General features: G+C 55.3%; 1 pseudogene across 1 annotated transcript; it reads left to right on the plus strand.

Moving 5' to 3' along the window:
* The first annotated feature begins 324 nt into the window (after positions 1–324).
* On the plus strand, positions 325–23,837 carry LOC144274409 (E3 ubiquitin-protein ligase TRIM39-like; annotated as a pseudogene). The gene is made up of 6 exons (XR_013347871.1): positions 325–744; positions 6,441–6,536; positions 8,126–8,356; positions 8,878–8,900; positions 9,000–9,103; positions 22,800–23,837. The product of XR_013347871.1 is annotated as an E3 ubiquitin-protein ligase TRIM39-like (transcript).
* Positions 23,838–26,103: the final 2,266 nt, after the last annotated feature.

The following is a 26,103-nucleotide window of genomic DNA, read 5'->3' on the forward strand; positions in this document are numbered from 1 at the left end:
GGTAACTTTTATCACTACTGCTCCCAGTAAGTCTATTTAGGCTTCTTTCTGTGCATAATTGCCTATTCATTTCTTTAAGTTGCTTGTTCGGGGGCCTTTTGGGGCTGTGGCTTCTGCCTCTTTTGGGGGGAGGAGGGGGGGCGGGGGTACAATATCCTGCTGGAGCACGTGATTGGCTCCCGGTTGCACAATCTGCTAAAAAAAGCTTTAAAAGTCTGCTTGCTGATATTTTTTCCTTTTGCTTTTGGGTTGCCTGCGTGTGTGGCTAGTTGGGCTGCTGGCTGCCTGCAAAGGGCAGAGAGAACAGACAGTCACCCAGCTGCCATGGCCTCTACAGCTACAACAGGGGACATATAAGAGGAAGCTATTTGCTCCATCTGCCTGGGGTATCTGACAGAGCCGGTGACTACAGCGTGTGGGCACAACTTCTGCCGAGCCTGCATCACCCAGTACAGTGAGGAGAAGGGAACGGGGACACCCCTGAGCTGTCCCCAGTGCAGAGCCCAGTTCCAGAAAGGGGAGTTCAAGCCCAACGCCCAGCTGAACAACATCGTACAAAAGCTCAAACAACTGGAGTTAAAACCAGAAAAAGGGCAAAAGGAGGATCTGTGTGAGAGACACGAGGAACGCCTCAAACTCTTCTGTGAGGAGGATGGAGAAACCATTTGCTTGGTGTGTGAGAAATCCCGGGACCACAAATCTCACACTGTGGTTCCCATTGAGGAGGCTGCCCAGGAGTACAAGGTAGGAAATACTGTTGACTTTGCTTAATTAAATCCCTTAAGGACACCAGGTTTATTGTCCTCTCAGTCCAAGGACAAACTTTCACACCTGGCTGCCTAAGGTTAGGCACCTAAATGAAAGGGGCCTGGTTTTCAGAGGGGTGAGCAACTGGGGGTTGTGGGTAACGGAAAAAGATCCAGACATTTTTGCCCCAACAATGCACGTTTCAATGCCTGATAGAGAGAACAGGGCTGATGGCTCTTTGTGCACCTGTAACCCGTCTGCCAGGTGGAGTAGGAAGCAAGAAAGGCTGGGTTCAATATCTAGGGGTTCCTTTTCAGCATGACAACACAGAACCAGCTCGAGCCCTAACCCAGTAACCTGGGCAAATCCCACCCCACCCTGTGCGCCTCTGAGAGGCAATACTTCCTCTCTCTAAAGCACAGAGTCTGAGTGTAGAAAACACAGGTGCTAGCTTCCCCATTTCCCTGGGGTGCTCAAGCCCCACTCTGCACAGGCCCTGCCCGCACTCCATCCCTTCCCCCAAGACCACACCCCCACCCCAACTCTTCCTGCTCTATTCTGCCCCCTCACCCGAGCGCACCCTGCCCTCCCTCTGCCCTCTTCCCCCCATGCCTCCTGCACACTGCCGTATAGCTGATCCACGGTGGGCAGTGGGCACTGGGAGGAAGGGGAAGGAGCTGATCACAGGGCCACTGGTGGGTGCTGAGCACCCACTCTTTTTTTCCCCTTGGTTGCTTTAGCCCTGGAGCACCCACAGAGTTGGTGCCTATCGTAGGAAAGAAACTTTAAATGAGAGGAGGGAAGGCACCCGGCATTAATTAAGGAAAATGCCACACGCGGGATTCATAAACATAAAACCGTGAGCAAAACACCCACCCCAGGGTGTGAGGGGCAGTGTCTTCTGCCTCCGGTTTTTTAGTTCTACAACCAAAAGATCCTTTAACAAGTCCCTCACCACACCCTACTCACAGTGGTTGTCCCAGGTTAGTGAAGACTCCGAGGTACACCTGGTGGAGGGGTGTAAGAAGGCACCTTGCTTGCTCCTCCGTGTCACCTGTGAGTTAGCACCCTGCCATGTACCCAACTGGTCCACTCCACTGGCCGCCCCACCAGCAGTTACCTGCTTCTCTACTATAAGCTCTATAGGATCAGTCTCTTGAGGTTCTCCCCTGCTCTTAGTGATTGTCAGCTCTTAGGCTTTGTATACACTACACAGTTTTGTTGGCAACAGTTATGCCACTTTAATTAAAGCCGCTGTTGTATGTGCACACTAGCTCCTTGTGCAGGCAGAGCACATTCCCGCTAGCAGCTCTTGCATCCACACAGAGAGCAGCACGGTTTGTAGCTATCCCACTGTGAAAACTGGCCACCAGAGTGCTTTGCGGAGGTGAAAGTGGGCTGGTGCGGGCTGGACGTTTTGCTCCCCCTGTCAGCGGCCCTGCCGGTAGGCTCCAGCAGCACGGCCGCAGTAGCAAGGTTAAAGCACTGCCAGCAGGGCTGCCGATAGGGGGGAGCAAAAGGGGCTGCTGCCCTGGGCCCCGGCTTTGGGGGGCCCTGCGGGGCCCAGGGCGGCCTGAGGGATTAGCAGGGGGCCTGGCAGCAGGGGTCGGGCGCTCCCCTGTACTCACTGCAGCTGGCGGGAAGCAGAGTGGCCCGCCCCCAGCCACGTCACTCAGGGGAGGGGGTTGGGGGAAGGAATGGAACCCCCCCACCCCCGTGCATTCACCAGCGGTGGGAAGCGGAGCCCCCTTGGCCCTTCTGCCCCAAGGCTCTACCCCTTCCAGGGGGCCAGAGCCTTGTTAAGGATGCCGGGCCTGGTGCAGGGAGCGCTGGTAAGTCCCGGCATCTACTTCCACCCCTGGTGCTTTATTTTACTTAGTGACTTACCTTGATCTGTCTGTTATTACTTGGAACCACTTAAATCCTACTTTTTATACTTAATAAAATCACTTTTGTTTATTAATAAACCCAGAATAAGTGATTAATACCTGGGGGAGCAAACAGCTGTGCATATCTCTCTGTGTTATAGAGGGCAGACAATTTATGAATTTGCCCTGTATAAGCTTTATGCAGAGTAAACTGGATTTATTTGGGGTTTAGGCTCCCTGAAAGACTGAACACTGGGCGTTGGGAAAGTCCTTGTTAACTGAGAAGCCCCTGGGCTGAGTGAATCTCCGTTTGTGTGAACTGCAGGGGGGTGTGGCCCAACCTCTTGGTCTGTGCTGGAGCCGACTGGTGTGTCCAGCTGAGCAAGACAGGAGTGGTGGGCACCCTTTTCTGGCAAGGGGGTTTGTTCTCAGTAGTATCCAAGCAAATCTAGTGACAGTCCTGAGGGAGTTTCTGTGACCCAACCTGTCACACACACCATAGCATTATAATTGTCTGACAAGCTTAGGGCCATCTGCACTCTAACCCAGTTGGGTTTTGGCAGCGTGGGTGGGACAATGTGGTTCTGGAACCACATTAAGGAAACATGTTCGTGCTCTCGTTCCCTGTCTGGGGCTGTATCTGCGCTGGAGAGTCGGAGGCCGGGGAGGAGACGCTGCTGAGGTTCCCTGCCTGCACCCCGGGAGAGAGGGGAGGACATGGGCTGATGTCAGGGCCCTGCCCAGGGTTGCAGAAGGAAGGGAGGGAAATGGCCTGAATTCCCTCCCCACAGGGACCAGACTCACTGACACACTCAGTTTGGCCCAGATTGTCCCAGATTTCTGCTCCAAGTCCCTCGTCCACTGAGCTGCTTCTCTGCCCCAGGAACTCGCAGGCCTTGCCTAAGCTACAGATGTCTGAGCTGCACAGCTCCAGCGCTACAACCAAGTAGCCAGGGCGTCCTAAGTGTGAGGTTAAGACCAGGCCCAAGCCTCTGCGCTCACTGACAGGGCTCAGAGACAGCCGGGAAGTGCTGGCACGTCTCTGCGACTGCCGTGTTCTCCGGGCTCTCAGCTTTCACTTTGTGTTAAACTGACTCTCCAGCTGTTCTGGTTGTGAAGAAAACCTCAGAACTGACCCAGATGTAGGGGATGCAGAGAGCTGGGCACAGCGGCTCAGAGAGTTGTGAACGGCCCCAGTCCCTCAGTGGGGGGTGGGCTCAGGTGCCTGGGGATGATCCTTTAAATATCAGCATTGTTAACAATTCACTAGGAGTGTGGTGAATGAGGCTTTCTTCAAGCAACTAACAGAAGTTACTAGATCACAGGCCCTGGTTCTCATGGGGGACTTCAGTCACCCCGATATCTGCTGGGAGAGCAATATAGCAGTGCACAGACAATCTAGGAAGATTTTGGAAAGCGTAGGGGACAATTTCCCGGTGCTAGTGCTGGAGGAACCAACTAGGGGCAGAGCTCTTCTTGACCTGCTGCTCACAAACAGGGAAGAATCAGCAAGGGAAGCAAAAGTGGATGGGAACCTGAGAGGCAGTGACCATGAGATGGTCGAGTTCAGGATCCTGACAAAAAGAAAAAAGGAGAGCAGCAGGATACGGACCCTGGACTTCAGAAAAGCGGACTTTGAATCCCTCAGGGAACTGATTGGTAGGATCCCCTGGGAGAATAACATGAGGGGGAAAGGAGTCCAGGAGAGCTGGCTGTATTTTAAAGAATCCTCATTGAGGTTACAGGGACAAACCATCCCGATGTGTAGAAAGAATAGTAAATATGGCAGGTGACCAGCTTGGCTTAACAGTGAAATCCTTGCTGATCTTAAACACAGAAAAGAAGCTTACAAGAAGTGGAAGCTTGGACAAATGACCAGGGAGGAGTATAAAAATATTGCTCAGGCATGCAGGAGTGAAATCAGGAAGGCCAAATCACACCTGGAGTTGCAGCTAGCAAGGGATGTTGAGAGTAACAAGAAGGGTTTCTACAGGTATGTTAGCAACAAGAAGGTGGTCAAGGAAAGTATGGGCCCCTTACTGAAGGAGGGAGGCAACCTAGTGACAGAGGATGTGGAAAAAACTAATGTACTCAATGCTTTTTTTGCCTCTGTCTTCACGAACAAGGTCAGTTCCCAGACTACTGCACTGGGCAGCAGAATATGGGGAGGAGGTGACTAGCCCTCTGTGGAGAAAGAAGTGGTTCAGGACTATTTAGAAAAGCTGGACGAGCACAAGTCCATGGGGCCGGATGCACTGCATGCGAGGGTGATAAAGGAGTTGGCAGATGTGATTGCAGAGCCATTGGCCATTATCTTTGAAAACTCATGGCAATCGGGGGAGGTCCCGGATGACTGGAAAAAGGCTAAAGTAGTGCCCATCTTTAAAAAAGGGAAGAAGGAGGATCCTGGGAACTACAGGCCAGTCAGCCTCACCTCAGTCCCCGGAAAAATCATGGAGCAGGTCCTCAAGGAATCAATTTTGAAGCACTTCGAGGAGAGTGATCAGGAACAGTTAGCATGGATTCACCAAGGGCAAGTCATACCTGACTAACCTAATTGCCTTCTATGATGAGATAACTTGCTCTGTGGATGAGGGGAAAGCAGTGGACATGTTATTTCTTGACTTTAGCAAAGCTTTTGATATGGTCTCCCACAGTATTCTTGCCAGCAGGTTGAAGTATCATGGGCTGGATGAATGGACTGTAAGGTGGCTAGAAAGCTGGCTAGATTGTCGGGCTAAATGGGTAGTGATCAATGGCTCCATGTCTAGTTGGTAGCCGGTATCAAGCGGAGTGCCCCAAAGGTTGGTCCTGGGGCCGGTTTTGTTCAATATCTTCATTAATGATCTGGAGGATGGCATAGATTGCACCCTCAGCAAGTTTGCAGATGACTCTAAACTGGGAGAAGTGGTAGATACGCTGGAGAGTAGGGATAGGATACAGAGGGACCTAGACAAATTAGAGAATTGAGCCAAAAGAAATCTGATGAGGTTCAACAAGGACAAGTGCAGAGTCCTGCACTTAGGATGGAAGAATCCCATGCACCGCTACAAACTAGGGACCGAGTGGCTCGGGAGCAGTTCTTCAGAAAAGGACCTAGGGGTGACAGTGGACGAGAAGCTGGATATGAGTCAACAGTGTGCCCTTCTTGCCAAGAAGGCTAACAGCATTTTGGGCTATATAAGTAGGAGCATTGATAGCAGATAGAGGGACGTGATCATTCCCCTCTATTCAGCATTGGTGAAGCCTCATCTGGAGTACTGTGTCCAGTTTTGGGCCCCACATTACAAGAAGGATGTGGAAAAATTGGAAAGAATCCAGTGGAGGGCAACAAAAATTATTAGGGGGCCAAAGCACATGACTTATGAGGAGAGGCTGAGGGAACTGGGATTATTTAGTCTGCAGAAGAGAAGAATGAGGGGGGATTTTTATAGCTGCTTTCAACTACCTGAAAGGGGGTTCCAAAGAGGATGGATCTAGACTGTTCTCAGTGGTAGCAGATGACAGATCAAGGAGCAATGGTCTCAAGTTGCAGTGGGGGAGGTCTAGGTTGGATATTAGGAAACATTATTTCACTAGGAGTGTGGTGAAGCACTGGAATGGGTTACCTAGGAAGGTGGTGGAATCTCCTTCCTTTGAGGTTTTTAAGGTCAGGCTTGAGAAAGCCCTGGCTGGGATGATTTAGTTGGGGATTGGTCCTGCTTTGAGCAGGGGGTTGGACTAGATGACCTCCTGAGGTCCTTTCCAACCCTATGATTCTATGATACTCTCCACCCATCAGACAGGCAGACTAACGGCTGTTTATTGTACGCGATGTCCCTGCAGGAGAAACTCCAGGGAGCCCTGGACCCTATGAGGAAGGAGCTGGAGGAGGCCCTGGCGCTGACATCTAAAGAGAAGGAAAAAACCACGGAGTGGCAGGTGTGTCCGGGTTTATCCCTCCCTGAGCCCTTCTCCCTGCAACGCTCCCAGGGATGAAGGAGCTGTGAAGCTCCAGGACGAGGGTATGAACCTGCTCTGGTTGCTTGCCCCGTGACACAGGCTTGGTGCCAGCAGGATCAGGCTGTGTCTCTGGTGGGGGGTCTCAGCACAGCAGCTCCTGTACGTGGCAGAGGAGGGGCAGTTCCAGGGCCTAGTGAGTTGGTGCAAACTCACCCCAATGCTCTCTAATGGGGCAAATTCTCAATAGTGCGTGCAGTGTTTTCACTAAGACACAGACCCTGTTTCCCTCCTGCAGGCGGGGGGATTCAGGGGCCTCCGTGAAATAGCTCCACAGTGTCTCTGCAGCCTGGAGGGCACAGGGATTGTTCCTTCGTCATCCTCCCACACAGTCCTTGCAGTGCATCTGCCCAGTGCCTGGGCCAGACACGAGAGCTGGGGGGAGGATTTACCCGATGGGTGAGATTCAGATTCGCTCAGCTGGCTGGGCTGGGGGCATGCTGGGAGCTGAGCTCCTCTGAGCATCGAACCCAGTGGCGGGTGTGGAGCTCTGTGGAAAATCTGCCCCCGGGGGGGTGTCTACACGGCGCCAACAGCTAGCTGCGGGCGAGCTGCCCGAGTCATTACCCAGGCGGCTGGGTGGGCTTGTACAGCCCCTGCTGCTGTGGCTTCACTGCTACCAGCACCCGAGCAAGCTGGGGTGTGTCTTCATGTGCTGCCTTCACTCCTCCATTGCAGTGTGGCCACCCCCTGAGTGAGCAGAGCCGGGAGCGGGTCAGTGTGAAGCCAGGCAGTGCTCGGCCACTTCACAGCCTCTCTTGCCATCACATGGCCACTTCATCCCAGGCACCTGCTACCGTTACTGTGACCTTACCTGTGCTTGTCTGTAGCCAGGTGATGAACCCATGGGACAAAATGTCTGTTCTGGTCCGCCTGCCTTTTCCAGTGAAATCCCTGCAGAGAGCATGGGGGGTGGGGGATTGGGGGGTGAGGAAGTCACTGGCTGGTCACTGTACACATGGGCATGGGGCACTCAGCCAGGCTGGGTGAGGCCAAAACCAGTTCTGACAATACCCTGGGTTCCCAACACCCATGTGAGCCCCAGGATGGCACCCAAAGGGCTGTTAGCACTGGCCATAGGTCCTGAACATTGCAGCCCTGGGAGCAGGTTGTCAAAGAACGAGCATCACCCACATCCCGCTGTGACGGCTCCCCTAGGTATCTGAGTGCCCAGCACTGGGCACCCAAATCCCCCCATGGACGCCCTGTGCAGCCCACTGTGAATCCCTCCTGTTCCCTCGATTTCTCTCCACTCCACTATGGCCATCCCCTGCCACCCGCAATAACATACTGCATCTTTACAAAGCACCCTAGACAACCCCGCTACGGAACTGGCCATATTGACTCTGAACTAAAACAAACCCTTTATGGTTCATTTCTTAAAGAAGTAAATATCCTCACAAACCTGATACTGATCTAATATCCCCTGTTTCATGAACAGAGGCCCAGTCCATGTAACTCAACATCTGGCTCACGTTTTCTCTGTGCCTTTCCTATTTTTCTTTCTCCAGAGGAAAGTGAAGAACAAGAGAGAGATGATTGCAGGCGAATTTAACAAACTGCACACACTGCTGAGAGAGGAGGAGCAGCTGCTTCTGCAGAGCCTGGAGGAGGAGGAGAGGGAGACTCTGCAGAGACTACAGGATAATGTCACCAAACTCTCCCAGCAAAGCTCCTCTCTGCAGCAGTTGATCACCGAGATAGAGGAGAAGTGTCAGCAACCAGTTATTGAGCTGCTAACGGTAAGATGGCATCAAAATTCCCCATCCATGCAGAATTATAACTCAGATCTGTGGGTCTGGATCCCAAGAATTAGAGTCAATGTGTTCTGTGGTTTACTGAGAAACAGAACATGAGGCTAAAAGCTCCATCAGTTCCAAAATATTGCAGATCATGTTTGATGGGAATTCTCATCATGGAGATCCAGGGAGGCCATGGGAGATTAAATGGGTGATACAAAAATGATACTGAGCTAAACCCATCACTGCTCTGACTCCAGAGCATTGGCCGCAACACAGTCAATAAACACAGATACTGATGGGTTGGGTCCCTAGAAGGGAGAACCCTTTAGCTAAATTCCTGTCTCACCTACATAAATGAAACAAGTGTTAATGCAAAATGCCATATGAATTTTTACCACAAAACAGTGAAGCCTGGAAAGGTTGATTTGTTTTCTAGGGGAAAGGTTGATCTGCAGAGTGAAAATTAACTGGTTTTTACACATGGTTTTAACTAAGCACATTGATTCTCTTTCTCCTTCCAGGATGTGAAAAGCACATTGAGCAGGTGTGTTTCCGATGTTCATTGCACTTATATCCTCGGTAGCGGCTCTGCGGTGATGTGTGCACAGAGCAGCTGAGTGATGATGGGATGTTTTCTTCATAGGCATGAAAGTATGAAACTCCAACCACCAGAAGCCGTTTCTACTGACCTGAAGAACGTGTATAAAATTTCCCTTGACATGAGGGAAGCGCTGAAGAGATTCGGAGGTGAGTGGCGTCTACTGGGACATTCAACTGTATTGTGGCTGGAGATCTGTACAGAGCCTGGGACCCCAGGACACGCATGCACCCAGCTGACAGGCTTGGAGCTGTGTGATAGCTGGAGGCTGATGTGCTCAGTGCTGCAGAGTTTGCCTGATATTCGCACCCACTAGGGTTGCCAACTCTCCCAGACTGGACGTCATTGACACAAATGGGGATGCCATCGCCACAGCATGGCATCCGGTCCATCTGGTCCAGGAGAGTTGCCAACCCTAGCACCCACCTGCTGGTACTTGCCCAGGTGTCTGACCAGGCCCCATCACTCTGACATCCTGACCCCTCCATGGCTGAGTTAATGGGTGTCCCTGAGCCAGGTGCTGTGAGGCCTGGACTGGGCCCATTGTGCTGGGAGCTGCACAGACTAGTAACGGATGATGTGTCTGTGCCTCTATCCTGGGACAGGTGAGGGCTGTGTTGTGTGGCCACCGTTCAACTCTGCCCCAGCCCCGATTAGCCAAGGCTGGCTGAGCTTTCTGAGCTGGAGGAGGGGCTGGTCTGGCTGCTGCGGTCTGACCTGGGCCGTGTGTTACTGGGTAACAAGTTGAATCCTACGGGCCCCTCGGCTGCTCTGAGCACAGCCCAGTGTGAGGTTGGGTCAGTGGTTTGCTGCTCAGTGAGTGAGACTCACCCACAAGAATGTGACCCTGTCACAGTGTCTGAGCGTGAGCTGCCCCCATCCAAACCCCTCCCCACAACCCCAGCGTGGAGACCGGGGGCAAAGGCACAAACCTGACAGCGAGGAGGGACAGAGAAGAAGCTAAGGCCGAGGAGAGGGGGAGTGGGAAGGTTCAGTGAGCTCGGTCTCTGAAAGTTGAACTGGCCCTTTCATCCTACCCCCTCCGCTCCTCTCTTCCCACCCCCCACCCCCAGCAGGGGGCAGTCGAAGGGGCCAAGCTGGGTGTGTCTGTCCCGGCCGATGGAGGCTGCGCAGTGGGTGCCGGCTGCAGGGCCAGGATCTCAGGGCTCCGGGGAGCAGGAACCCCAGGCTGTGGGGGAAGCAGCTTCCTCTCTGGGGCTGGCTGGAGCCAGCACATCCCTGCTCCCCTGCCCCCTCGCTGCCCCCAGCCCAGCCCAGTCTGTGCCCACCGGTCCCTGAACACGGCTGGGCTCTGGGCCATTCCACAGCCCTGGCCCCTGAGCCTGTCGGGATCCTGAGCCAGTCACCTCCGTGCCTCCTTCTAGGGGATCCTCAGCCCCTGGGGAGCCTCCTGTCACCCCCCGGAAACCCCGTCCTGGGCAGGGCCCCAGGCCCTGAGTCACTCGCTGGCTGCTCCCGGCTGGCCAGGCCCAGGGTCTCCAGCAGGGCCCTTGGTGCCGGCCCCGCGCTGGCTGCCAGAGCTCCCAGCCCCTGGCCCAGCCCGGCCTGTTGTCCCAGCGCCGACCCCTCCCCTGCGGGTGGGGGGGACCCTGCTGCTCTCAATGGCTGAGCCCCCCCCGCCGCGGCCTCTGGTGCTGCGCTCGCAGGCTCAGCCCGTGCCAGGGCCAATGCGGCGCTGCTGGGGCTGCTCCTCCCCCGGCACCTGGGTTCTCTGGGTCTGGGCAAGTGGCCGGGCGAGTGGGCAGGGACCTGCTCAGAGACACGCGCCCTGTGCTGCCCCCAGAGGGCAGAGACCAGCCAGGGCCGGGCAGCAAAGCGCCACCGCGCTGGGATTAACCCTTTCCTGCCACCCACCCCAGCAGCCCCGGCCGGTCACTGCCGCTCGACTGCCCACGCTCTGACCCCAGGGACCCGGGTCCGGCAGCTCGGGGGAGTCGCTGGGTGAATGTGTGGGGCAGAGTAACCAGGGATCCCTGCACCCCAGCGTCCCCGTGTGCAATGGGGAAGGCCCCGTGCTGTCCTGCAGACCTTAGGAGCTGGGCAGTGAGTGTTATTATTGATACCACCCTCAGCCGTTTCAGGGTGTCTTGGCAAGCATCTTGCCTCAGTTTACCCTCGTCAGCATTCGTTAAATTACACCTCACAGTCCAAAAGATCTGAGAGAAATGTCCCCTCCTGGGGTCTGCTCTGAGTCCAAGTAAACCCCAAAATAAAATCTTTTCCTTCACTCTGCTCCAGCCTCCAGCTCTCACTCAAGCTCCTCACTGTCCTCAAGTCAGGAGTCCTCAGTCCTCCTTCCCAGAGCTGGGCTTGGATTAGTTTCCATCCTGGAATCAGATGACTCTAGTCCTCCTTCCTGGAGCTGGGGTCATTTCAGACTGTGCCTTTATTCTCTGCATCCACTTTCTCCAGCCGGGGGCAGCTCTCCAGGGCTCTGTCGTGCTACAGCTGCTGCTGTCATTGTCTTCTCTGGCAGCTTCTCCCCCTGAGGGGAGCTCCTCTGTCTAGGACAGTGGTCCCCAAACTTTTTGGTCATGCCCTCCCTTACCTGGTTTTCTCCCCAACCCTGGGAACTGCAGTCAGGAGAAGGACCAGGAAGGGGGCTGCAATTGGGGCCGGGGGCTGTGGCTGGGAGTGGACCCGAGTTGGGGCCGGGAGCTGGGGGCTTTGGCCAGGGGTGGAACCACGGTTGGGGCTGGAGCTGCAGCTGGGGTCACAGCCTGGACCAGGGCTGAGAGTCGGTGGAGGAGGCTGGGGCCAGAGATGCAGCTGGGGCTTATGGTGGGGCCAGAGTGGAGCTAGGGGCAGAACAGGGCTGGGTGGCGTTCCCTTTCTGCCATCCATGGGGGCTGGTCCAGGACCTGCCATGTCCCCAAAATGTTCCTCCACACCCTTGAGGGGGGCACAACCCACAGTTTGGGGACCACTGCTCTAGGATCACCCCATCCAGGCTCCTTGCTCTGGTGAGCTTTCCTGGGAGCTCCTCTCCTCAGCTGCTTCCTGTCCCTAGGATCCCTTTAGCTGTGGCCTGGTCACCCTTTATCAGGCTCATTAGCTATTTAGCTGCCAACTCACCACTAGGGATTTAATTACTTGCAGGTTGGTCTGGGTTGGCTGGTTCTCCCTTACAGGAGCCTGTCATAGGTAGTCTCGTCCCTAACTACTGTAAAAGGGCCAGTGCTCTTGACACATTCCCATCTTTCCCCCCTACACACACACCCCTGAGAGCCAACCTGTATTCAAAGGTAGACTTGACCATGGCTGACACTTGGTTATGTTCTGCAGCCGGGGTGAGGTGGAGGGTACTTCCTGCCCTGCGGCCACAAGGAAATCTGCAAGGCCCTTGGCCATAATTTTATTCTCGTCATTGAAGTATGAAGAGTCCAGGAGTTTGATTCCTCAACTTTCTATATAGCTCATGTCATGGGTAAAATCCCCCATAGTCTTCAGCATGTCATAGTTCAGAACAACTCTTTGGCCATAGCAGAGGTAGTCAATAGCACTGGACTTTCATCATTGGTGTGATGGTTGTGTAGCAGATATGGGCTGGCTACGGAGCTTCCCTCTCAGCCAGATACACACCAGATGTGTTCATCACAAAATCCTTTAATGTTCTACCAACTATGGCTAAGGTCAGCTTAAATATGGTAGTTTACACCCAGCGCTACCTAGTGGTTGAACAGCATAATACAGTTTAGCGTTCCATTACATCTCCCCCATTAAGTTCTACATTCCGACAATTTATAATATTTACATTATTGTACAGTCTTTCAAGTTCAGTGCAGATCAGTCTGTTAGGTGTCTCTGAATGGTACTGGTCTTCTAATTACATGACCCGAACAGGTAACAGCTTGGTCATCTGGCTATCCATTAGTTCCACCGACTGACTATGGTCGGTCTGGAATGCTTGAGTCATCTTCTTGTTCTGCATCCACCACCTGGAGAGTTTGCTCAGTTGATTGTTCTTTCCAAGGAACAAACTGTAGATGTTGACAGTTTCTGTTGAACTCTCCTCTCTTGGCCTTGATCACATACAACCTGTGTGTTGAATTCTTTTTCTTTACAACAGCTGGAGTATTCCATTCTTTTTCTCCATCCAGTTTGACACAAACATGGTCACCAGGTTCTAGCCCCGGTAGTTTTCTGAGTGATGTCTGTTGTAAAAGTGTTTGCAAGCTCTTTTTGCCTTTTTATGTGATTTGGCTACTCTCTCCATGTCTGGGAACTTTGGAGATAGATTCTTTTCCAAAGTTGGGAGGGTAGTTCTGAGCTGTCTTCCCATCAGGAGCTGTGCTGCACTATATCCAGTAGCTGCTATTGGTGTTGATCTGTAACTCAGTAGAGCAAAGAATGGATCTTCCTGCTGAAGGATATTCTTCACTGTCTGTGCAGCTCTCTCAGCCTCTCCATTTGCTTGTGAGTAATATGGGCTTCTCGTAATATGAGGAAGATCATATTTTGTTTGGATAAATTAAATTCTACGTCAGTGAATTATGGTCCATGCTCTGTCACAAGTTCTTCTGGAACCCTGAAATGACCAAAAGTGCACTTCAGTTGCTCTATAACACTCTGGTCTGTTATGTCTTTCAAGTACACTCTTTCTACATACCTGGAAAAATAGTCCACGACTACCAGGTAAAGATGTCCCCTGAATTCACATAACTCTGCAGCTAGTCTCTTCCAAGGTCTATTTCATTCAGACTAGCTTCTTGTTAGTGTCACTAATTACGACTGGCCATATGTTTTTCCCCGCAGCCTTCAGTAAAAGAGCTATGGGAGCCCGTGGGGAAATTTTTCTACCAAGGACAAATTTAACAGCAGCTCTGGAGTGTTTCATAGCTGATGTCCTGAGCCTGGCCTGGCCATACCTGTGCGGTTCTGGGGGTGTTGACAGTCACTCACTGCAAGTCACTGGGATTTGGGCTCCTAAATTTCTGGGACACGTTTGAAATAGAGCTGGGTGTAATTTGGGAGGTAAATAGTTTATTTGCTGAAAAATTATATTTTGGGTCAACTAAAACTATTCCTGAATCTATGTCGAGTTTGCTGAGTACTTTCAATGAACAGAGAAAGGTTCCACCTCTTCCCTTCCAGCCTTTAGCCCCATGGCTGGGCCCTCAGCGGGGAGCCCCCTGTTCAATCCCGCCGTGGGATGTGGGGCAGGAATTGGAATGTGGGAATCCAGGTAAGGGCTGGAATTGCTGGGCTCCGGGTGTCTGGTGTGGGGCTCCCACAATCTCTCCTGCTGAAGACGTCCCCCTGTGTCTAAACACTGCCATGGGCACTAGGCCAGAGCGTGGGAGTGAGACTGACTCTGCAGGCCAGTGGGTCGGGCTGCACCTGGCAGCCCAGAGTCCAGCTCCCCTGGTCCAGTGACCCTGTAAATACTGATTCATAACCCCAGTGAGGGGAGGGGTTCTGGCCCCTGGCACAGCAGTGTCTCAGCCATGTCGGTGCCCCACTGCAAACCCCGAGTGCAGATGCGCTGCACTGGTATGAACTGGGACTGGCCCCTGGTGCAGCTTCTCCCAGATGGAGTGGGCAGCAAGTGGGGAAATGTCCCCTCCCCTCCCCACTGCCCCAGCCTCATTAGCAATGGCCCCTAATCCCCCCAGCACCCCTCAACTCCTATCTCCCTCTACCCTGCCCCCTTCCAGCGAGCCCAGACACCCTGCCCATGTCTGAGCATGGAGAGTCCCAGCTGCACCCCGTGGGTCAGGGCTGCACCCCCAGTGTGTGTGGGGATGGCACCAACCTGCTCTTAGCAACAAACCAGCCACACACGCCCCAAAGCAACAGAGATTCCCTGGGGCCTGCCCCCTTCACCTCCCTCTATCCCCCTGGCACCTGCCCCTCCCTTACCCTTCCCTCAATTCCTGTGCCCACCTGACCTCCGCCTCTATCCTGTCTCCTTACTCTCACCCCAAACTCCTGCTGCTCCCCTGGGACCCTGCCCCTCTCCCCACCTTTGTCTCCCTGGCATCTACCCCTGCCTTCCATCCACCTCTGTCCCCTGGCACCTGCCAATCTCCTCATGCCCCTGTGCCCCCTGGCTCCTGCTCCTCCCTTACCCCTGTGCCCACCTGGCCCCTGCCCTTCCCTTCCCTCGTCCCCCTGTGCCCACCCCTCCTCTAGCCCCACTCTCACCATCTGGATCCTGCCCCTCCCCATTCCCCTCTCCTAACACCTCCATCTACCCACCTGCCCTGCCTCTCTTCTCGCCCCTCTCTGGCCCCTCCTTCTCCCGCCCTGGCCCCCACCTCTCCCCTCAGTACAAGCCACTTCCCTCACCCCCACCCCCTGTTGCCTGCCCCTTCCCTTGCAACCCCTCCCCTGCCACCTTCCGCTTAGTTTTTCCCCCTTCCCTTCCGTCACTCTCTGCCTCCCTAAAACTAGCACCCCTCACCCCCCGCTAGTCCCCTGGTGCCAGCCCCTCTGTTCACTCCTCCTCTGCCCCCCCTGAGGCCCATCTCTACCATTGCTATCATCTGCCTCCATGGTGCCTGCCCCTTCCTTTGCCCCCTCTGCCTGCCTGGTGCAAACCCCTTCCCTTGCCTGGCTTTGGGCCCCCTGGTGTCTGCCCCTCCCCTCCCCATCTCCTAACTTCTGGGTCCCAACCCTCCCCTCCCCCTCTCTCTTCCCCCCTCATGCCCACATCTCCACACCCCTCTGCCCATAGGGCGTGCCCTTCTCCACACCCCACTTTCTGCCCCCCAGTGCCCTCCCCTCTCCTCTCTCCACTCGTTGTATCTACCCCTCTGCTCATCCCCCCCATCCCTCATGGTGACTACCCCTTCCCTCCTCCCACCTCTGTCTTCCCGGCACCCACCCCTCATGCCCCTCTCCCCCTTTATGATTGCCCTTTCCCTCGCTCCACTGCTGCCCCCTGGGGTCTGCCCCACCACTTACCCCTGCATGTCCCTCTGAAACCTGTCCTACCCCTCACCCCTCTTTGTCCCCTTGTCACCTGCGCCTTCTCCCACCCCCTCCTTTTCCCCTGGTGCCAGCCCCTCCTTCTACTCCCCCTCTGCCTCCCTAGTGCCTGCCCCTCTGTTCACGCCTTGTGTCCCCTGGTGCAAGCCCCTTCCCTTCCCCCCCCATCCCCCAGTGCCACCCGCCCCTTCTCTATCCCACCCTTTGGACCCCTGGTGCCCACCCCTCCCCTCATCTTTCTCTTTCCCTTGGCACCAGTCCTGCCCCCCACTCACACTCTATGGCCCTGATGCAAGTCCCTCCCCTTCCCCCTTAGCCCCCTCCCCAGTGCCCGCCCCTCCCATCATCCCATTTTCTCCCCTGGCACATGCTCCTCTGCTCACCCTCCCCCCCGTAGCCCCCTGGCACCTGCCCCTCCTCTTGCCCTCCTCCACCCACTGCTGACTGTCCCTGCCCTAGCCAGACCCTTTGCCCCCAGGCTCCTGCATCGCTCCGTCCCCCTGGTGCCTGCCCATTCCCTCCCCCACATGGTCCTGGCACCTGCTCCACTCCTCATCCCCCCCACCCCCTGGCATCAGTCCCTCCCCTTGATTCCTCCTGCCCCAATGGAGCCCCCCCATTCCCTCACATCCCTCTCCCCCTGGTGCCCGCCCCTTCCCTTGCTTGCCTGTGCCCCCTGGGGTCCATCCCCTTCTTCTGCCCTGGTGCCCACCTGTCCACTCACCCCCTGCAGCCCCTGGGAACCTGCCCCTCCCTTCACCCCCCTCTGTCCTCCTGGTGCCCGCTCCTCTTACCCCCCCCAGTGCCCTTGTGCCTGCCCCTCCCCTCTGCCCCTCCAACCTCTACTCTTGTCATCTGCCCCTCCCCTGTCCTCTCCCAGCATCAGCCTGTCCCCTCCCCCGCCCCCACTGACACCTTCCCACCCCTCCCCCTCTCCTCCTGCCCTTTCCCCCACAATTTCCTTCTCCCCGAACATGCCCAGACAGGAGCTGTTCAGTGTCCCCCTGGATTTGGGGGGAGGAAGGCCCTGTCCCCACTGCCAGGGCAGACAGGTTTTTATAACCAGCTTGTGACACTCCCCTGACCCAGTTACAACCAATTGTGCCCACGTGGCAGCTTTTCTGCCTCACAGCCGGGGCTGAGCTGTGTGTGCGTTTGCTCCCAGCCTGCTGCCTGATCCTGTGGGTGCCCTGGAGCCTGCTGGGGGAGTCGGGGCCGCTCCAGCAGGGATCAGAGAGCCCAGGAGCCATGCACACACATTGCAGCCCCACTGGCCCAGGGGTCCATGCACTCCGGGGTATCCTACCACACAGAGCTGGGAGGGAGGGGGGCATCCAGGGCAGTTACACAAACACCGCTGGGGGTCCTGTTTGGGTCGCCACCTCTGAGGTACAACAAAACAGGAAATCTGCCTGCTTCATGGACATCACCTGTCCCCTCACCCGGGCACCGTCTCCCCATCCGAATCCCGGGAGAAGGCACCAGCCACCACAGGCTCCTGCTCCTGGACTGCCCCAAGTACCAACCTCACCGAGCAGGACATGGCGCCAGATCTACCCCGCTGCCCCCGGCAGTGACCCCCGCAGCTGGTACCTGCACAGGGGTGACTGGGCCCTGCTGGCCCTGAGCTCCCGATCTCACTCACTGCTCCGAGCTGCCCCGTCTCTGCAGCTCCCAGGCACTCTGGACCCAGAGCTCCCTTTGCGTAGGCACGGTCACCCCGCAGCTCCCCCATTACAGCCATTGACACACCTGGGACTTGTCACGTCCTGGGCAGACTCACAGATTTCCCAGGAGAGTGACATGGACAAAGGGACAATCCTGGGAAAACCTGGACAGGTCGGGTTGCCAACTTTCTAATCTCCCAAAACCGAACACCCCTTCCCTGCCCTGGCCCTGAGGCTCTGCCCTTCCCGCTCTCCATCCCCCCTCCCTCCGTCGCTCACTCTCCCCCACCCTCACTCACTTTCACCGAGCTGGGGCAGGGGTTTGGGGTGTGGGAGGGGGATGAGGGCTCCGGCTGGTGGTGCGGACTCTGGGGTGGGGCCAGGGATGAGGGGTTTGGGGTACAGGAGAGGGCTCCAGGATGGGGCAGAGGATTGGGGTGCAGGGGGGGTATGGGCTTTTGGCTGGGGGTGTGGGCTCCAGGTGGGGCCAGAAATGAGGGGTTCAGGGTGTGGGAGAGGGCTCCGGGCTGGGGCAGGGGGTTGGGTGCAGGGGTGGTGAGGACTTCAGCTGGGGGTGCTGGCTCTGGGGTGGGGCCGGGTATGAGGGGTTTGGGTTGCAGAAAGGGGCTCTGGGCTGGGGCCGAGGGGTTCAGAGTGAGGGAGGGGTGCGGGCTCTGGGGTGGGCCTGGGGATGAGGGGTTTGTGGTGAAGGACGGACGCCTGGCAACCCTGTGGACAGGTACTAACCCTAGGTCCTCTCCACATGGCCCAGTAACACCCTGCTGAGCTGGGTACAGGCAGCCATATGCCAGCCCAGGCCCCTGGCAGGGACGCTGAGCTGCTATGGTCACTAACAGTGTTAACTCTGCCACGTGCCACACACCACGCCCCAGGAACAGCTGTAACCTAGACTCATGGCAATGCAGGGCTGGAAGGGACCTGGAGAGGTCACCTAGCCCAGCCTCTGGTGCTGGGCAGGGCCTAGACCATCTCTGGCAGGGGTTTGTCCAATCTGTTCTTACAAACCTCCAGTGACGGGGATCCCGCAGCCTCCCTTGGACCAGGTCCAGAGCTTCACTGCCCTGAGACTTAGAACGTGTTTCCTCATCTCCAGCCTCAGTCTCCCTTGCTGCAGCTTGCACCCATTGTTCCTTGGACAGGCCCTCGCCCTGGCCGCTGCGGGCACTGGGGGTGTCACCAGGTGTGAGCATCGCTGTTATCGTACTAAATGGCTGGGGGCGCTGGGCTGGTTCAGGGGGGCAGTGAGGGCAGCTGTGGCCTTTCACTCCCCAGTCACCGATCCCAGCCCAGGCTCAGAGTCCAGCTCCCAGTGAACAGGAGCTCATGTCATAATTCTCGTTAACGGCAGCCTCACTGGCCATCTCTGCAGGGAGGCCAAGGCCTGAAGGGGCCGCAGGGACGGTTTCTCCTCAGGGAGACACTCCAGCAGGTGTCAGGGCTGAGCCATGTTGGCAGGAGAGTGCGGGGCTCACATGGCCGCTGTGACATCCTCGTACCCTCGATACCCAGAGCTCCAGCGGGAGGGGTGTAAACCCCACTTGTACCCCCAGCACTGAACTCACTGACACTCACTGACACTGCCCCAAGGCCCCCTCTCCTCCCGGGGTTGGGGGGGTGAATAAATGGCACTGGAAGAGAGGGGCCAGGAGACCATGGCACCATCACTTTTACTGATAGGAGGGCTAGGTCTCCCACTTTTTACCGGCTGTAAGGGCGAATGATGGGGGGCGGGAAGGGGCAGAGAGGAGCGACCTTGGGAGCAGAGTGTTGGGGGGGAAGAGGCGGTGCGGGGGTGGAGTCTTGGGGAGAAGGGGCGGTGTGGGGGTGGGGTCTTGAGAAGAGGCAGTGTGAGGGCTGTGGCTCGGGGAGAAGGGGCTGTGTGAGGGCAGGGGTTCAGGGAGAAGGGGTGATGCCGGGGCTGGAGCTCCAGGAGAAGGACCCACACGGGAAGGCAGGGCCATGGTTCACGCACCGGAGGCCCCTCTACTTTTAGGGAGCTTCCATCACTCCTGGGGAGAGGACCATCCCGGATCCTGATCCACGGGCACATCTGTGTATTTGCTGGGTGCACAGAGCTCTCCAGGTGGAAACACTTTCTCACTGACCCAGGAATCGGTGCTGCTGGGAGGCCCCACTGCCCAGGAGGCCAAGGGCTCTCGCTCCCCTGCCCTGGGGGTGAAGGGAGGGGCCCAGGGGCTGCTGTTCCAGTTCCAGGAATGGGGTAAAGGGGACGTGGACACAGACAATCTGCCCGCTTGCGCTGTGAGGGGCAGACCTGGCTCCACGCTGGGCTTCAGAGCCTGAGCTCCAGCCTGAGCGTGAACGTCTATGTGGCTATTTTTAGTGCCAAAGAGGGAGCCCCACAAGCCTGAATCTGTCCACCCCGTTCGGAGACTCGCTGCCGTGGGCTGTGTACATGAACCCAGAGTGTGTCCAGAGTCTGGGTCTGAAAGTTCCCGGCGCATCTGATCCAGGGCTGGTTAATGAGAGCGAGGGGGGTGGCTGGCGCAGTCGTTAGATGGAGACACCGGGGCCCCTGGGGCTCTGGGACGGTCTCTGTGACCATTGTCTGCTCTGGGAGACGCCCAGGTGCAGCTGCAGAGGGTCTGTGCCACCAGCATCGCCCATGGGACAATCGCTCTGGGCAGAGTTCAGGCTGATTTGTGGGGGTCTCCATTTTCAGCCTGATTTTGGGGGCGAGATCAGGGGCTCGGGGGGAATTTTTTTACCCAGGGCAAATTAAATAGCAGCTCTGGAGTGTTTCATAGCTGATGTCCTGAGTCTGACCTGCCCGTAACTGTGCGTGTCTGGGGATGTTGAGAGTCACTCACTGCAAGTCACTGGGATTTGGGCTCCTCAGTTGCTCAGACAGGTTTACAGTGAAGCTGGGTGAAATGTTTTGGACAAATAGTTTATTTGCTGCAAAATTATATTTCGGGTCAACAGAAACTATTCGCGAATCCGTGTCGAGTTTGCTGACAAGTTTCAATCAACAGAAAGGTGCCGCCGCTTCCCTTCCAGGCTTTGCCCCCACCGGGGAGCCCCCAGTTCAATCGCGCCGTGGGATGCCAGGAGGGCTTGAGCTGCTGGGCTCTGGGGGTCTGATGACGTCCCCCTGTGTCTAAACACTGCCCTGGGCACTGGGCCAGAGCGTGGGAGCGAGACTGACTCTGCAGCCCAGTGTGTCAGGCCCTGACCTGGGAGACCCAGAGTCCAGGTCCCCTGCTCCAGTCACCCTGTAATTATTGATCCATAACCCCAGTGACGGGAGGGGTTACGGCCCCTGGCACACCAGTGTCTCAGGCCATGTCTGCCGGGGTTTCCTTGCAGCGGTGGAAACCCCCAGGGCAGACTTGCTGTGCGGATGTGAACTGGGACTGGAGCCTGGTGCAGCTTCCCCCAAAGGGGGGGACAGTAAGTGGGGAAATGATCCCTCCCCACTGCCCTGGCCTCATTAGCAACAGCCTATTAGTATGTATTTACCCCCCCCCCACCAGAATCCTCCACTGCACGGCCGCCCCAGTGAGCCCAACCCAGAGCACTGCCCCATGGCGGACGGGCTCAGCCAGGAGAGGGGAGGGGCTGGCTGTGGGGTTTGCCTGGCTGGAAGGTGGTGCCCATGGGGCCCGCCAGCATGGAGAGTCCCAGCTGCGCCCCTTGGGGCAGGGCTGCACCCCCAGTGTGTGTGGGGCGAGCACCAACCTGCTCTTAGCGAGAAACCAACCACACATGACCCCAAAGCAAGAGAGATTCCCTGGGGCCTGCTTCTCCCTCACCCCTCTGGCTCCTGCCCCTCCCTTCCCCTTTTCAAACCCCTGTGCCCACCTGGACCCTGCATCTATTCGGACCCCTCCTCCTCATCCCTCCCCTTCTTCCCACCCACTTTCTGCTTCCCTAGGCCCCTCTGCCCGCCACTTTGCCTCCCTGCCAAGTGCCCCTGCCTTCCACCCACCTCTGCCCCACCGGAAACCCCCCTCCTTCCCCCCCTTCCCTCCTGGCACCTTCCCCTCTCCCCCAAACATCCTCTGCACCCTGGAGCCCACCCATCACTTCACACCACCGCTATGTCCTGGCATCCACCTCTCCCCTTTCCCTCCTCTGCTGCCATGTCTCCCACCCCTTCCCTCACTCCCATCTGCTTCCCTGGTGCCTGTCACTTCCCTCACCCCCTCTGCCCCCTGATGGTCGTCCCACCCCTCACCCTCTTCTGCTGTCCTGGCTTCTGCCCTTCTAACTCCCCTCAGCCCTCCTGGCTCCTGCCTCTCTCCCCACCCTCTCTGACCCCTGGCATGCACCCCTTCCCTCACCCCCCTGTGCCCACCCCTCCTCTAACCCCACTCTGACCCCCCGGCACCTGCCTCTCCCCAATGCTGTCTCCTAACACCTCCCTCTATCCACCTGCCCCTGCCTCTCTCCTTGCCTCTCTCTGCCCCCTGGTGCTTGTCCCTCCCCTCCTCTGCCCTCCCTGTGTCTGCCCTTCTGCTCAACCCCCTCAATCCCCCTGGCACCTACCCTTTCCCTTACCCCCCGCACCCTTCTGGTGCCGACCCCTTCCCTCCTTCCCCCTGCCCCCCCAACAACTGACCCTCCCCTTGTCTCCTTCCTCCCTGGTGCCTACCCCCTTACCTCCCTCTGCCCCACTGACCTCACTCTCCTCTCGCCCCTCTGCCACCATCATCCATGCCACCTTCTCTTTATTTCTACCTCTGCCCCTCCCCTCACCCTCTGGCTCCACCCCCTGCAGCTCCCGGGATCGTGCCCTTCACCCCCCCCCCCCCGTTCTTATGGTGCCTGCCCCTTCCCTTGTCCCGACAGTGCCCTTGTGCCTGCCCCACCCCTCTACCCCTCCCCCCTCTGCTCCTGTCACCTGCCCCTCCCCTCTACCCCTCCCCCCTCTGCTCCTGTCACCTGCCCCACCCCTCTACCCCTCCCCCCTCTGCTCCTGTCACCTGCCCCTCCCCTTTCCTCTCCCAGCATCAGCCTCCCCCCTCCCCTCCCCCGCCCCCAGTGACACCTTCCCACCCCTCCCCCACTCCTCCTGCCCTTTCCCCCACCCCCGTTGTCTCCTCACAGGCAGAGGGGCCCTGACTCCCCTCAGGCAACAACCTCCCCCCCAGCGATTAACGGGGACGCAGGTTAATTTCCCTTTGATCCCAGTGACCAGCCGCTGCCCCCGGCCCTGACTCTGTGACTCTCTCCCCAGTGGACGTGACTCTGGATCCAGACACGGCTCATCCCGAACTCGTCCTGTCTGGGGATCGGAAACGTGTGAGACACGGAGACAGACGCCAGGATCTGCCCGACAAGCCTGAGAGATTTGATTATTGTGCCTGTGTCCTGGGCGCTGAGGGGTTCGCGGGCGGGAGGTGTTACTGGGAGGTGGGGGTGGGAGACAAGGCAGGCTGGGAACTGGGGGTTTGTAGGGAATCTGTGAGCAGGAAGGGGAAGGTCACAGCATCACCTGAGGATGGATACTGGGTCATGTTGCTGAGGAAGGGGGGATACGAGGTCTCCACCTCCCCCTGGACCCCCCTCCCCAGGAGCGTCCGGCCCGGCCGGGTGGGGATTTTCCTGGACTATGAGGCGGGCGAGGTCTCGTTTTACAATGTGACTGACGGGTCCCATCTCTTCACGTTCACTGACACCTTCTCCGGGACGCTCCGCCCTTATTTCCATCCTGGTCTCCACGCTGGGGGTACAAACGTGGCTCCCCTGATCATCTGCCCGGTCCCGGCTCCGGCCGGGGGGAATCTCGGTCCCTGACAGTGACCCCGCGGCACAGACCGGCCCCCCCAGCGCTGCTGCTCCTCCCACCCCCCTGGGGGGGCAGTTACTGCAGCTACTGGAGTTTTTGTGCTGACCGGACGCTGCCAGTTTCCCTTTTCCACTGGAGGGTCCAGTGAAAAACTGGACACCTGGCAATCCCCAGTCGTCACCTTGCCCCGTCCCCTGCCCCAGGGGCAGCAGATGGTGGGGGATGGGGTCATTCACTCCTGCCAGAATTTTCTAGCCCTGTGAAATCTCAGTGTAAAATAGGAAAGACAAAAGATTATTCTAATTTAGAAAATATTATTGTAACAAGGTGTAAATACAAGAATATTTTAATTTACATTTCAACAGTATTTCAAAATCAAGCATCTAAACATCTTTTTAGAAATGGAATTATTTACATTTATTTTTATTCTTCCCTCAAATCTATATTGAAGTTTAACTTCTCTAAATAACGTCATTTGTATTTCAACTGTGGAATTTCAAGAAATCCAAAATATTTGTCTTAACTAAATAAACTATTAAATTGTCAGACGGGGTTGTTCAGTTACAATGTACATGTGTCGTAAACAACACAGCTACACACATGTGCAGCTGCTCTCTCTCTCTCTCTCCCCCCCCCCCCCTTTTATTGTCTTGACTGGTTCTCTCTGGAAGGCAGGGCACATACATCCACCTCCTGCACTACCCCTTTGAAAATTAATAGGTGAAAAAATGAATTAATTAAGCAATATGTTTAAGTTAACTCACACTAAATTATATAACATTTTTATATTTAATTATAGTATTATTTGAACTTCTGCCAGAATTAATTCATGTGATTTTTAACTTTCTCGGTACATATAATTGGTAATCAAGATATGACCCTTCCTTTCTTTTTCTCACATCAATTAATAAAACATGGTCCCCAACCTCAAATGCTATCTTCCTATAGATAGAAATCTCATCTACAATTTCCATTTTTTAGGGTTTTTTTCTTTAGAAATATTATTTCCAGGCAATGTCCTGTCAGTGTCCACCGTTGATTTCAGTGTATTGCCAGGCTCTTCATATTCTTGGTTATAAGGACACAACAAATGTAGTTTGATAAAGAAATAGAGAAGGGGTTGTATTCCTTTACTCAATCATCACAAATTAACTTAATTGTATTAAAGATGCTGGCACTTAATGACACATAACATGAAATTTGGTGAAGCTTTCTTGGGAAACCTTTCTTCTCAGCCATAAATCAGTCGAAAGGGTGATTTTTTGTTGTCGTGAGGTTTAAAGTACAAAGAAAATAAATTTTTATGGCTGACCTAGAACAACGCTTCCTCAGCTCTCGTCCCCCAATGCCCCTACTCCAATTGTGCTACATTGGTGACATCTTCATCGTCTGGACCCATGGGAAAGAAGCCCTTAAGGAATTCCACCAGGATTTCAACAATTTCCACCCCACCATCAACCTCAGCATGGACCAGTCCACACAAGAAATCCACTTTCTGGACACTACAGTGCAAATAAGCAATGGTCACATAAACACCACCCTATACTGGAAACCTAATGACAGCTATACTTACCTACATGCCTCCAGCTTTCATCCAGACCACATCACAAGACCCATTGTCTACAGCCAAGCTCTAAGAGACAATCGCATTTGGTCCAATCCCTCAGACAGAGACAAACAGCTACAGGATCTCTATCAAGCATTCTTAAAACTACAATACCCACCTGGTGAAGTGAACAAACAGATTGACAGAACCAGAAGAGTACCCAGAAATCACCTACTACAGGACAGGCCCAACAAAGAAAGTAACAGAATGCCATTAGCCATCACCTTCAGCCCCCAACTAAAAACTCTCCAGCGCATCATGAAGGATCTACAACCTATCCTGAAGGACGATCCATCACTCTCACAGACCTTGGGAAACAGGCCAGTCCTTACTTACAGACAGCCCCCCAGCCTGAAGCAAATAGTCACCAGCAACTACAAACCGTACAACAAAAACACTAACCCAGGAACCTATCCTTGCAACAAACCCCATTGCCAACTGTGTCCACATATCTGTTCAAGGGACACCATCATAGGACCTAACCACATCAGCCACACCATCAGGGGCTCATTCACCTACACATCAACCAATGTGATATATGCCATCAAGTGCCAGCAATGCCCCTCTGCCATGTATGTTGGCCAAACCAGAGAGTCTCTATGCAAAAGAATAAATGGACACAAATCAGACATCAAGAATTATAACATTCGAAAACCAGTCAGAGAACACTTCAATCTTAACAAACTTAAAAGTGGCAATTTTTCAACAAAAAAAACCTTCAAAAACAGACTCCAACAAGAAACTGCAGAACTGGAATTAATTTGCAAATGGACATCATGAAATTAGGCCTGAATAAAGACTGGGAGTGGATGGGTCACTACAAAAACTAATTGTCCCATACTAATTTTCCCCTTCTGTTACTCACACCTTCTTGTCAATTGTTTGAAATGGGCCACCCTCTTTGCATTGGTCTCATTACCAATTCAAAAGTGATTTTTCCTCCCTTGGTATTCTACTGTTGAGATTAGCCCACTTCCATTTTAACTGAATTGTCTTGTTAGCACTGACCCCCCTCCCCCCCCCCCCCACACTCGGTAAGGCAACTGCCATCTTTTCATGTACTGTGTATATATACCTGCCTACTGTTTTTTTCCACTCCATGCATCTGATGAAGTGGGTTTTAGCCCGCGAAAGCTTCTGCCCAAG

Source organism: Eretmochelys imbricata, chromosome 14, assembly GCF_965152235.1.
Source record: "Eretmochelys imbricata isolate rEreImb1 chromosome 14, rEreImb1.hap1, whole genome shotgun sequence".
Lineage (NCBI taxonomy): Eukaryota > Metazoa > Chordata > Testudines > Cheloniidae > Eretmochelys > Eretmochelys imbricata.